The sequence below is a fragment of the Pseudophryne corroboree genome, chromosome 10, assembly GCF_028390025.1.
Source record: "Pseudophryne corroboree isolate aPseCor3 chromosome 10, aPseCor3.hap2, whole genome shotgun sequence".
NCBI classification, from domain to species: domain Eukaryota; kingdom Metazoa; phylum Chordata; class Amphibia; order Anura; family Myobatrachidae; genus Pseudophryne; species Pseudophryne corroboree.
This window is the reverse complement of record NC_086453.1, coordinates 203,693,507-203,706,388: the sequence shown is the minus strand read 5'-3', so window position 1 is coordinate 203,706,388 and position 12,882 is coordinate 203,693,507. Positions and strand designations below refer to the sequence as shown.

General features: G+C 48.6%; 1 protein-coding gene across 1 annotated transcript in view; it reads right to left on the bottom strand.

Annotated features, from left to right (window-relative positions):
• Nucleotides 1-12,882, bottom strand: part of UBE2J2 (ubiquitin conjugating enzyme E2 J2) — a 164,173-nt gene that overhangs the window by 97,143 nt on the left and 54,148 nt on the right. The window lies entirely within an intron of this gene.

The window sequence follows — 12,882 nt, the reverse complement described above, 5'->3', positions numbered from 1 at the left end:
ATTGGATCATTTTCCTCATAAAATATTACATACACACATGCATATTATTTATATATATATAAACAAAGGTGAATACAGCGCCACTTGAGAGACATCTCAATGCTAATGGAGGTCAATGGTAGGGGAGTCCAACGCGTTTTGTCCTATTCGGACTTCATCAAGGGGTTGAGATAAGTTCCTGACTTTATATAATCCTTGACCTAGCAGTCTTTTTTTTACCAACTATTTATTGATTTATATATATATATAAATATATATATATTAAAGCTTCTTATTCTATACTAACCTATCTGATATTGTTAATAATAAGAATTTACTCACCGGTAATTCTATTTCTCGTAGTCCGTAGTGGATGCTGGGAACTCCGTAAGGACCATGGGGAATAGCGGGCTCCGAAGGAGGCTGGGCACTCTAGAAAGATCTTAGACTACCTGGTGTGCACTGGCTCCACCCACTATGACCCTCCTCCAAGCCTCAGTTAGGTACTGTGCCCGGACGAGCGTACACAATAAGGAAGGATTTTGAATCCCGGGTAAGACTCATACCAGCCACACCAATCACACCGTACAACTCGTGATATGAAACACAGTTAACAGTATGAAACAATAGAGCCTCTCAACAGATGGCTCAACAATAACCCGATTTAGTTAACCATAACTATGTACAAGTATTGCAGATAAACCGCACTTGGGATGGGCGCCCAGCATCCACTACGGACTACGAGAAATAGAATTACCGGTGAGTAAATTCTTATTTTCTCTAACGTCCTAGTGGATGCTGGGAACTCCGTAAGGACCATGGGGATTATACCAAAGCTCCCAAACGGGCGGGAGAGTGCGGATGACTCTGCAGCACTGAATGAGAGAACTCCAGGTCCTCCTCAGCCAGGGTATCAAATTTGTAGAATTTTTGCAAACGTGTTTGCCCCTGACCAAGTAGCTGCTCGGCAAAGTTGTAAAGCTGAGACCTCTCGGGCAGCCGCCCAAGATGAGCCCACCTTCCTTGTGGAATGGGCATTGACAGATTTTGGCTGTGGCAGGCCTGCCACAGTATGTGCAAGCTGAATTGTACTACAAATCCAACGAGCAATAGTCTGCTTAGAAGCAGGAGCACCCAGCTTGTTAGGTGCATATAGGATAAACAGCGAGTCAGATTTTCTGACTCTAGCCATTCTGGAAACATATTTTCAGTGCCCTGACAACGTCTAGCAACTTGGAGTCCTCCAAGTCCCTAGTAGCCTAGGCACCACAATAGGCTGGTTCAGGTGAAACGCTGACACCACCTTTGGGAGAAACTGGGGACGAGTCCTCAATTCTGCCCTATCCATATGGAAAATCAAATAAGGGCTTTTACAAGACAAAGCCGCCAACTTTGATACTCGCCTGGCAGAAGCCAAGGCCAATAACATAACCACCTTCCACGTGAGATATTTCAGATCCACGGTTTTTAGTGGTTCAAACCAATGTGATTTTAAGAAACTCAACACCACGTTGAGATCCCAAGGTGCCACAGGAGGCACAAACGGGGGCTGACTCTGCAGCACTCCTTTTATAAATGTCTGAACTTCAGGTACTGAAGCTAGTTCTTTTTGAAAGAAAATCGACAGAGCCGAGATCTGTACCTTAATGGAACCCAATTTAAGGCCCATAGTCACTCCTGCTTGCAGGAAATGCAGAAATCGACCTAGTTGAAATTCCTCTGTTGGGGCCCTTTCGGCCTCACACCATGCAACATATTTTCGCCATATGCGGTGATAATGAGTTGCTGTAACCTCTTTCCTGGCTTTAGTAAGCGTAGGAATTACTTCCTCCGGAATGCCCTTTTCCTTCAGGATCCGGCGTTCAACCGCCATGCCGACAAACGCAGCTGCGGTAAGTCTTGGAACAGACAGGGCCCCTGCTGCCGCAGGTCCTGTCTGAGTGGCAGAGGCCATGGGTCCTCTGATATAAATTCTTGAAGTTCTGGGTACCAAGCTCTTCTTGGCCATCCACGAGTATCGTTCTTACTCCTCGCCTTCTTATTATTCTCAGTACCCTTGGTATGAGAGGCAGAGGGGAGAACACATAAACCGACTGGTACACCCACGGTGTTACCAGAGCGTCCATAGCTATCGCCTGAGGGTCCCTTGACCCGGTGCAATATCTTTTATAGCTTTTTGTTGAGGCGGGACGCCATCATGTCCACCTGTGGCCTTTCCCAATGGTGTACAATCCTATTGGAAGACTTCTGGAGGAAGTCCCCATTCTCCCGGGTGGAGGTCGTGTCAGTTGAGAAGATCTGCTTCCCAGTTGTCCACTCCGGGAATGAACACTGCTGACAGTGCTAACACATGATTTTCCGCCTATCGGAGAATCCTTGTGGCTTCTGCCATCGCCATCCTGCTTCTTGTGCCGCCCTGTTGGTTTACATGGGCGACTGCCGTGATGTTGTCTGATTGGATCAGTACCGGCTGGTTTTGAAGCAGAGGCCTTGCCGGCCTCAGGGCATTGTAAATGGCCCTCAGGTCCAGAATATTTATGTGTAGGGAAATAACCTGACTTGACCAAAGTCCCTGGAAATTTCTTCCCTGTGTGACTGCCTCCCAGCCTCAAAGGCTGGAATCCATGGTCACTAGGACCTAGTCCTGTATGCCGAACCTGCGGCCCTCTTGAAGACGGGCACTCTGCAGCCACCACAGTAGAGATACCCTGGTCCTTGGAGACAGGGTTATCATCCTATGCATCGGAAGATGCGATCCGGACCACTTGTCCAACAGGTCCCTCTGAAAAGTTCTTGTATGGAACCTGCCTAATGGGATTGCTTCGTAGGAAGCTACCATTTTTCCCAGGACTCGCGTGCAATGATGCACCGCTACCTATTTTGGCTTCAGGAGGTCTCTGACTAGAGATGACAACTCCTTGGCTTTCTCCTCCGGGAGAAACACTATTTCTGGTTTATGTCCAGAACCATCCCCAGGAACAGTAGACGTGTCATAGGAACCAGCTGTGACTTTGGACTGTTTAGAATCCAACCATGCTGTTGTAGCACTTTCCAAAATAGTGCTACCCCGACTACCAACTGCTCCTTGGACTTCGCCCTTATAACGAGATTGTCCAAGTACGGGATAATTACAACTCCCTTTTTTTTTTTTTTTTTTTTTTGAAGGAGTATCAACATTTCGGCCATTACCTTGATAAAACACCCTCGGTGCCATGTACAGTCCAAACGGCAGTGTCTGGACTTGGTAATGGTAATCCTGTACCACAAATCTGAGGTACTCCTGGCGAGGATGGTAAATGGGGACATGCAGGTAAGCATCCTTGACGTCCCAGGATACCATGTAATCCCCCTCGTCCAGGCTTGGAATAACCGCCCTGAGCGATTCCATCTTGAACTTGAATTTTTGTGTTCAAGGATTTTAAATATAAAATGGGTCACACCGAACCATGCGGTTTCGGTACCCCAACCCGTGTGGAATAGTAACCCCGTCCTTGTTGAAGTAGGGGCACCTTGAGTATTACATGCTGGGAATACTGCTTATTAATTGCCTCTAGCACAGCCTCCCTGCCTGAGGGAGTTGTCAGCAAGGCATATTTTAGGAAACGGCTGGGGGGAGACATCTCGAATTCCAGCTTGTACCCCTGAAATACTACTTGAAAGAAACAGGGATCCACCTGTGAGCGAGCCCACTAATTGCTGAAATTTTTTGAGACGGCCCCCCACCGTACCTGGCTACACCTGTGGAGCACCCGCGTCATGGTGTGGCCTCACAGGAGGCGGGGGAAGAATCTTGATTCTGGGAACAGGCTGACTGGTGCAGCTTTTTTCCCTCTACCCTTGTCTCTGTACAGAAAGGAAGCGCCATTTGACCCGCTTGCTTTTCTGAAGCCGAAAGGACTGTACCTTTGTCTGTGAGGAAACCTGAGGTAAAATTATTTCTTCCCAGCAGTTGCTGTGGATACGAGGTCCCAGAGACCATCCCCAAATAATTCCTCACCCTTATAAGGCTCTCTATGCGCTTTTTAAGTCAGCATCACCTGTCCAGTGACAGGTCTCTAATACCCGCCTGACAGAATGGACATTACATTTATTTTGGATGCCAGCCGGCAAAATATCCCTCTGTGCATCCCCCATATATAAAACGACGTCTTTAATATGTTTTTATGTTTGCCAACTAGTATCCCTGTTTGACAGGGTCACCGACCACGCTGCAGCAGCACTATCTGCAGGTCTCAGTCTAGTACCTGAGTGTGTAAATACAGACTTCAGGATAGCCTCCTGTTTTTTATCAACAGGTACCTATTAAAGTGGCCGTATCCTAAGACGGCAGTGCCACCTTTTTTGACAAAAACGTGTGAGCGCCTTATCCACCCTAGGGGATATCTCCCAGCGTAACTTATCCACCTGGCGGGAAAGGGTACGCCATCAGTAACTTTTTATAAATTACCAGTTTCTTAACGGGGGAACCCACGCTTTCACACACTTCATTTATTCATCTGATGGGGGAACAAAACACTGCCTGTTTTTTCTCCCCAAACCTAAAACCCATTTTTAGAGGTGCTTGGGTTAAAGTCAGAAATGTATAACACATTTTTTATTGCCGGGATCACGTCACGGATGTTCCTAGTGGATTGTGTATATGTCTCCACCTTGTCGACACTGGAGTCAGACTCCGTGTCGACATCTGTGTCTGCCATCTGAGAGAGCGGGCGTTTTTGAGCCCCTGATGGCCTTTGAGACGCCTGGGCAGGCGCGGGCTGCGAAGCCGGCTGTCCCACAGCTGTTACGACATCCACCCTTTTATGTAAGGAGTTGACACTGTCGGTTAAAACCTTTCACCTATCCATCCACTCTGGTGTCGGCCCCACAGGGGGCGACATCACATATATCGGCCTCTGTTCTGTCACCATATAAGCCTCCTCATTCAACATGTCGACACAGCCGTACCGACACACCGCAGACACACAGGGAATGCTCTAAACGAGGACAGGACCCACAAAAGCCCTTTGGGGGGACAGAGTAAGAGTATGCCAGCACACACCAGAGCGCTATATATATACAGGGACTAACTGAGTTATGTCCCTAATAGCTTTTATATAATATACTGTATACAGTGCCAATTTTAATGCCCCCCCTCTCTTTTCCCTCTTACTGTGCAGGGAAGAGCCAGGGAGCTTCCCTCCAGCGGAGCTGTGAGGGAAAAATGGCGCCAGTGTGCTGAGGAGATAGGCTCCGCCCCTTTTTCGCGGCCTATTCTCCCGTTTTTTATGGAATTCTGGCAGGGGTATTTACCTCATATATAGCCCCTGGGGCCATATATTGAGGTATTTTAGCCAGCCAAGGTGTTTTTATTGCTGCCTCAGGGCGCCCCCCCCAGCGCCCTGCACCCTCAGTGACCGGAGTGTGAAGTGTGTGAGAGGAGCAATGGCGCACAGCTGTAGTGCTGTGCGCTACCTTGGTGAAGACAGAGTCGTCATGCCGCCGATTTTCCGGACCATCTTCTTGCTTCTGGCTCTGTAAGGGGGACGGCGGCGCGGCTCCGGGACCGAACATCAAGGCTGGGCCTGCGGTCGATCCCTCTGGAGCTAATGGTGTCCAGTAGCCTAAGAAGCCCAATCCAGCTGCAAGCAGGCGAGTTCGCTTCTTCTCCCCTTAGTCCCTCGCTGCAGTGAGCCTGTTGCCAGCAGGTCTCACTGAAAATAACAAATTCTAAGACTATAACTTTCTAAGAGCTCAGGAGAGCCCCTAGTGTGCATCCAACCTCGGCCGGGCACGAAATCTAACTGAGGCTTGGAGGAGGGTCATAGTGGGTGGAGCCAGTGCACACCAGGTAGTCTAAGATCTTTCTAGAGTGCCCAGCCTCCTTCGGAGCCCGCTATTCCCCATGGTCCTTACGGAGTTCCCAGCATCCACTAGGACGTTAGAGAAAATAAGAATTTACTTACCGATAATTCTATTTCTCGTAGTCCGTAGTGGATGCTGGGGACTCCGTAAGGACCATGGGGAATAGCGGCTCCGCAGGAGACTGGGCACATCTAAAGAAAGCTTTAGGACTATCTGGTGTGCACTGGCCCCTCCCCCTATGATCCTCCTCCAAGCCTCAGTTAGGATACTGTGCCCGGACGAGCGTACACAATAAGGAAGGATTTTGAATCCCGGGTAAGACTCATACCAGCCACACCAATCACACCGTACAACTTGTGATCTGAACCCAGTTAACAGCATGATAACAGAGGAGCCTCTAGAAAAGATGGCTCACTACAGCAATAACCCGATTTTTTGGTAACAATAACTATGTACCAGTATTGCAGACAATCCGCACTTGGGCGCCCAGCATCCACTACGGACTACGAGAAATAGAATTATCGGTAAGTAAATTCTTATTTTCTCTAACGTCCTAAGTGGATGCTGGGGACTCCGTAAGGACCATGGGGATTATACCAAAGCTCCCAAACGGGCGGGAGAGTGCGGATGACTCTGCAGCACCAAATGAGAGAACTCCAGGTCCTCCTCAGCCAGGGTATCAATTTTGTAGAATTTTATAAACGTATTTGCTCCTGACCAAGTAGCTGCTCGGCAAAGTTGTAAAGCCGAGACCCCTCGGGCAGCCGCCCAAGATGAGCCCACCTTCCTTGTGGAGTGGGCATTTACAGATTTTTGGCTGTGGCAGGCCTGCCACAGAATGTGCAAGCTGAATTGTACTACAAATCCAACGAGCAATAGTCTGCTTAGAAGCAGGAGCACCCAGCTTCTTGGGTGCATACAGGATAAACAGCGAGTCAGATTTCCTGACTCCAGCCGTCCTGGAAACATATATTTTCAGGGCCCTGACAACGTCTAGCAACTTGGAGTCCTCCAAGTCCCTAGTAGCCGCAGGCACCACAATAGGTTGGTTCAGGTGAAACGCTGAAACCACCTTAGGGAGAAACTGAGGACGAGTCCTCAATTCCGCCCTGTCCGAATGGAAAATCAGATAAGGGCTTTTACAGGATAAAGCCGCCAATTTTGACACGCGCCTGACCCAGGCCAGGGCCAACAGCATGACCACTTTCCATGTGAGATATTTTAACTCCACAGATTTAAGTGGTTCAAACCAATGTGACTTTTGGAACCCAAAAACTACATTGAGATCCCAAAGTGCCACTGGAGGCACAAAAGGAGGCTGTATATGCAGTACCCCTTTTACAAACGTCTGAACTTCAGGGACTGAAGCTAGTTCTTTTTGGAAGAAAATTGACAGGGCCGAAATTTGAACCTTAATGGACCCCAATTTCAGGCCCATAGACACTCCTGTTTGCAGGAAATGTAGGAATCGACCCAGTTGAATTTCCTCCGTCGGGCCTTACTGGCCTCGCACCACGCAACATATTTTCGCCAAATGCGGTGATAATGTTTTGCGGTTACATCCTTCCTGGCATTGATCAGGATAGGGATGACTTCATCCGGAATGCCTTTTTTCCTTCAGGATCCGGCGTTCAACCGCCATGCCGTCAAACGCAGCCGCGGTAAGTCTTGGAACAGACAGGGTCCTTGGTGGAGCAGGTCCCTTCTTAGAGGTAGAGGCCACGGATCCTCCGTGAGCATCTCTTGAAGTTCCAGTTACCAAGTCCTTCTTGGCCAATCCGGAGCCACGAATATAGTGCTTACTCCTCTCCATCTTATCAATCTCAGTACCTTGGGTATGAGAGGCAGAGGAGGGAACACATACACTGACTGGTACACCCACGGTGTTACCAGAGCGTCTACAGCTATTGCCTGAGGGTCCCTTGACCTGGCGCAATACCTGTCGAGTTTTTCCCAACGGTTTATAATCATGTGGAAGACTTCTGGGTGAAGTCCCCACTCTCCCGGGTGGAGGTCTTGCTGAGGAAGTCTGCTTCCCAGTTGTCCACTCCCGGAATGAATACTGCTGACAGTGCTATCACATGATTTTCCGCCCAGCGAAGAATCCTTGCAGCTTCTGCCATTGCCCTCCTGCTTCTTGTGCCACCCTGTCTGTTTACGTGGGTGACTGCCGTGATGTTGTCCGACTGGATCAACACCGGCTGACCTTGAAGCAGAGGTCTTGCTAAGCTTAGAGCATTGTAAATGGCCCTTAGCTTCAGGATATTTATGTGAAGTGATGTCTCCAGGCTTGACCATAAGCCCTGGATATTCCTTCCCTGTGTGACTGCTCCCCAGCCTCGCAGGCTGGCATCCGTGGTCACCAGGACCCAGTCCTGAATGCCGAATCTGCGGCCCTCTAGAAGATGAGCACTCTGCAACCACCACAGGAGGGACACCCTTGTCCTTGGTGACAGGGTTATCCGCTGATGCATCTGAAGATGCGACCCGGACCATTTGTCCAGCAGGTCCCACTGGAAAGTTCTTGCGTGGAATCTGCCGAATGGGATTGCTTCGTAGGAAGCCACCATTTTACCCAGAACCCTTGTGCATTGATGCACTGAGACTTGGCTCGGTTTTAGGAGGTTCCTGACTAGCTCGGATAACTCCCTGGCTTTCTCCTCCGGGAGAAACACCTTTTTCTGGACTGTGTCCAGGATCATCCCTAGGAACAGAAGACAAGTCGTCGGAACCAGCTGCGATTTTGGAATATTGAGAATCCAATCGTGCTGCCGCAACACTACCTGAGATAGTGCTACACCGACCTCCAACTGTTCCCTGGATCTTACCCTTATCAGGGAATCGTCCAAGTAAGGGATAACTAAAATTCCCTTCCTTCGAAGGAATATCATCATTTCGGCCATTACCTTGGTAAAGACCCGGGGTGCCGTGGACCATCCATACGGCAGCGTCTGAACTGATAGTGACAGTTCTGTACCATAAACCTGAGGTACCCTTGGTGAGAAGGGTAAATTTTGACATGAAGGTAAGCATCCTTGATGTCCCGAGACATCATGTAGTCCCCTTCTTCCAGGTTCGCAATCACTGCTCTGAGTGACTCAATCTTGAATTTGAACCTCTGTATGTAAGTGTTCAAAGATTTTAGATTTAGAATCGGTCTCACCGAGCCGTCCGGCTTCGGTACCACAACAGTGTGGAATAATACCCCGTTCCCTGTTGCAGGAGGGGTACCTTGATTATCACCTGCTGGGAATACAGCTTGTGAATGGCTTCCAAAACTGTCTCCCTGTCAGAAGGAGACATCGGTAAAGCCGACTTTAGGAAACGGCGAGGGGGAGACGTCTCGAATTCTAATTTGTACCCCTGAGATATCACCTGAAGGATCCAGGGGTCTACTTGCGAGTGAGCCCACTGCGCGCTGAAATTCATTGAGACGGGCCCCCCACCGTGCCTGATTCTGCTTGTAAAGCCCCAGCGTCATACTGAGGGCTTGGCAGAGGCGGGAGAGGGTTTCTGTTCCTGGGAACTGGCTGATTTCTGCAGCCTTTTTCCTCTCCCTCTGTCACGGGGCAGAAATGAGGAACCTTTTGCCCGCTTGTCCACGAAAAGACTGCGCCTGATAATACGGCGTCTTCTCATGTTGAGAGGCGACCTGGGGTACAAACGTGGATTTCCCAGCTGTTGCCGTGGCCACCAGGTCTGAAAGACCGACCCCAAATAACTCCTCCCCTTACTAAGGCAATACTTCCAAATGCCGTTTGGAATACGCATCACCTGACCACTGACGTGTCCATAACCCTCTACTGGTAGAAATGGACAACGCACTTAGCCTTGATGCCAGTCGGCAAATATTCCGCTGTGCATCACGCATATATAGAAATGCATCTTTTAAATGCTCTATAGGCAAAAATATACTGTCCCTATCTAGGGTATCAATATTTTCAGTCAGGGAATCCGACCACGCCAACCCAGCACTGCACATCCAGGCTGAGGCGATTGCTGGTCGCAGTATAACACCAGTATGTGTGTAAATACATTTTAGGATACCCCCCTGCTTTCTATCAGCAGGATCCTTAAGGGCGGCCATCTCAGGAGAGGGTAGAGCCCTTACAAGCGTGTGAGCGCTTTATCCACCCTAGGGGGTGTTTCCCAACGCACCCTAACCTCTGGCGGGAAAGGATGTAATGCTAATAACATTTTAGAAATTATCAGTTGTTATCGGGGGAAAACCACGCATCATCACACACCTCATTTAATTTCTCAGATTCAGGAAAACTACAGGTAGTTTTTCCTCACCGAACATAATACCCCTTTTTGGTGGTACTCGTATTATCAGAAATGTGTAAAACATTTTTCATTGCCTCAATCATGTAACGTGTGGCCCTACTGGAAGTCACATTTGTCTCTTCACCGTCGACACTGGAGTCAGTATCCGTGTCGGCGTCTATATCTGCCATCTGAGGTAACGGGCGCTTTAGAGCCCCTGACGGCCTATGAGACGTCTGGACAGGCACAAGCTGAGTAGCCGGCTGTCTCATGTCAACCACTGTCTTTTATACAGAGCTGACACTGTCACGTAATTCCTTCCAACAGTTCATCCACTCAGGTGTCGACCCCCTAGGGGGTGACATCACTATTACAGGCAATCTGCTCCGTCTCCACATCATTTTTCTCCTCATACATGTCGACACAAACGTACCGACATACAGCACACACACAGGGAATGCTCTGATAGAGGACAGGACCCCACTAGCCCTTTGGGGAGACAGAGGGAGAGTTTGCCAGCACACACCAGAGCGCTATATATATACAGGGATAACCTTATATAAGTGTTTTTCCCCTTATAGCTGCTGTATCTTTAATACTGCGCGTAATTAGTGCCCCCCCTCTCTTTTTTAACCCTTTCTGTAGTGTAGTGACTGCAGGGGAGAGCCAGGGGAGCTTCCCTCCAACGGAGCTGTGAGGGAAAATGGCGCCAGTGTGCTGAGGAGATAGGCTCCGCCCCTTTTTCGCTGACTTTTCTCCTGCTTTTTTATGGATTCTGGCAGGGGTTAAAATTCATCCATATAGCCCTGGGGGCTATATGTGATGTATTTTCGCCAGCCAAGGTGTTTTTATTGCTGCTCAGGGCGCCCCCCCCTAGCGCCCTGCACCCTCAGTGACCGAAGTGTTAAGTGTGCTGAGGAGCAATGGCGCACAGCTGCAGTGCTGTGCGCTACCTTGTTGAAGACAGGACGTCTTCTGCCGCCGATTGACAGGACCTCTTCTGCCTTCTGGCTCTGTAAGGGGGCCGGCGGCGCGGCTCTGGGACCCATCCATGGCTGGGCCTGTGATCGTCCCTCTGGAGCTAATGTCCAGTAGCCTAAGACGCCCAATCCACTCTGCACGCAGGTGAGTTCGCTTCTTCTCCCCTTAGTCCCTCGATGCAGTGAGCCTGTTGCCAGCAGGTCTCACTGAAAATAAAAAACCTAAACTAAAACTTTCACTAAGAAGCTCAGGAGAGCCCCTAGTGTGCACTCTTCTCGTTCGGGCACAAAGATCTAACTGAGGCTTGGAGGAGGGTCATAGGGGGAGGGGCCAGTGCACACCAGATAGTCCTAAAGCTTTCTTTAGATGTGCCCAGTCTCCTGCGGAGCCGCTATTCCCCATGGTCCTTACGGAGTCCCCAGCATCCACTTAGGACGTTAGAGAAATATTACTTTTTTGTCTGTTACTCTCATTAAAATTGTATTAATTTTTACACATATGCTGGCTTTTTTACAACTTAATAGTCTTATGATTTTAAACTACACTTAGTCGCCGTACCCCTATCCCCCCTTTTATCTATCCATCTATCTATCTATCCATCTATGCCCCTCAAACGTGGGTTACCTTACTCACAATTTTTGCGAGCCAAGCAGATCACTTCAGATCCAGAGCTGGCTCTGAATCATATTGAACAAATGTCCCAAAAATTCTTGATTCGAGGATATTGTCCTTCTTTGTTAAATCAGGCTAAAAGCAAGGTGATGGCATTAGATCGAGAAAAATAAGCATCGATACATGGTTATACCATGGGTGAATAGTTTCCATTCTAATAGTAACTCTATTCGAGGGTCAGCTAAAAAACACTGGCATTTGATTCAATCAGACCCAGAGTTACAGTTGGAACACACTAGGCTGATGCCTTGCTATAAATGTCCAAGAAATTTACGGGATATTAGTTAAATCTGATGTTTATAACCCAGTACTACAATCCTCTGTATTTGGGGGGAGAAAAGGTTGTTTCAAGTGTACCTGTACGACCTGTCAGTGCCTGATCACAGGAAGTACGTTTCAGCATCCACACACTGGCAAAACTTACCATAATAGATATCGACTTATATGCAGCTCGCGGTTTGTGGTCTATCAGTGGATATGCCCCTGTGGGCTGTCATACATACGCAAAACGGAGAGGGCGTTTAAGGAGCGTATGACAGCCCACAGGTCAGCCATCGCCTCTGGTAAAAGTGACCAACCAGTGGCACGGCACTTTGCCATTGCTCGACATCAACTTACGTCCCTGAGATATAGGATGATTGACCAGGTCCAGCCGTCCCTTAGAGGGGGTAATAGAGGTCTTAGGTTATTGCAATTGGAGACTCAATGGATTCAGCGATTGGACACAGTGTCCCCGCGAGGTCTAAATGAGTACTTGGGTTTGAACGGTTTGGTATAATTATGCTTCTGTTTGGTATAGCGATGCCTTTATGTGTGCTTATACTAGTTTGAGGTAACCATTTGTATGCACTATATACATTTGTGCAGTTTACAGTATAAATCTATGGGTTATATAATAAGCAGTTATGTATCCATACATGTGTTTAACGGACATGTTTGATTCCTTACAGAGTGGGGTTTAAATTACATACAGCCAATGTTTGTTTATCTGTTGCCTTGGTGATGGGAGCACAATGATGACGTCAGTGATGTCCATGCCAGCGCCACTGGGCACCCGGCGCGGTATTGCCAGCTGATGGGAGAGCCGGTACCTATTGACATATATAATCGCTCTCTATAAAAATTAATGAGCACATCTAA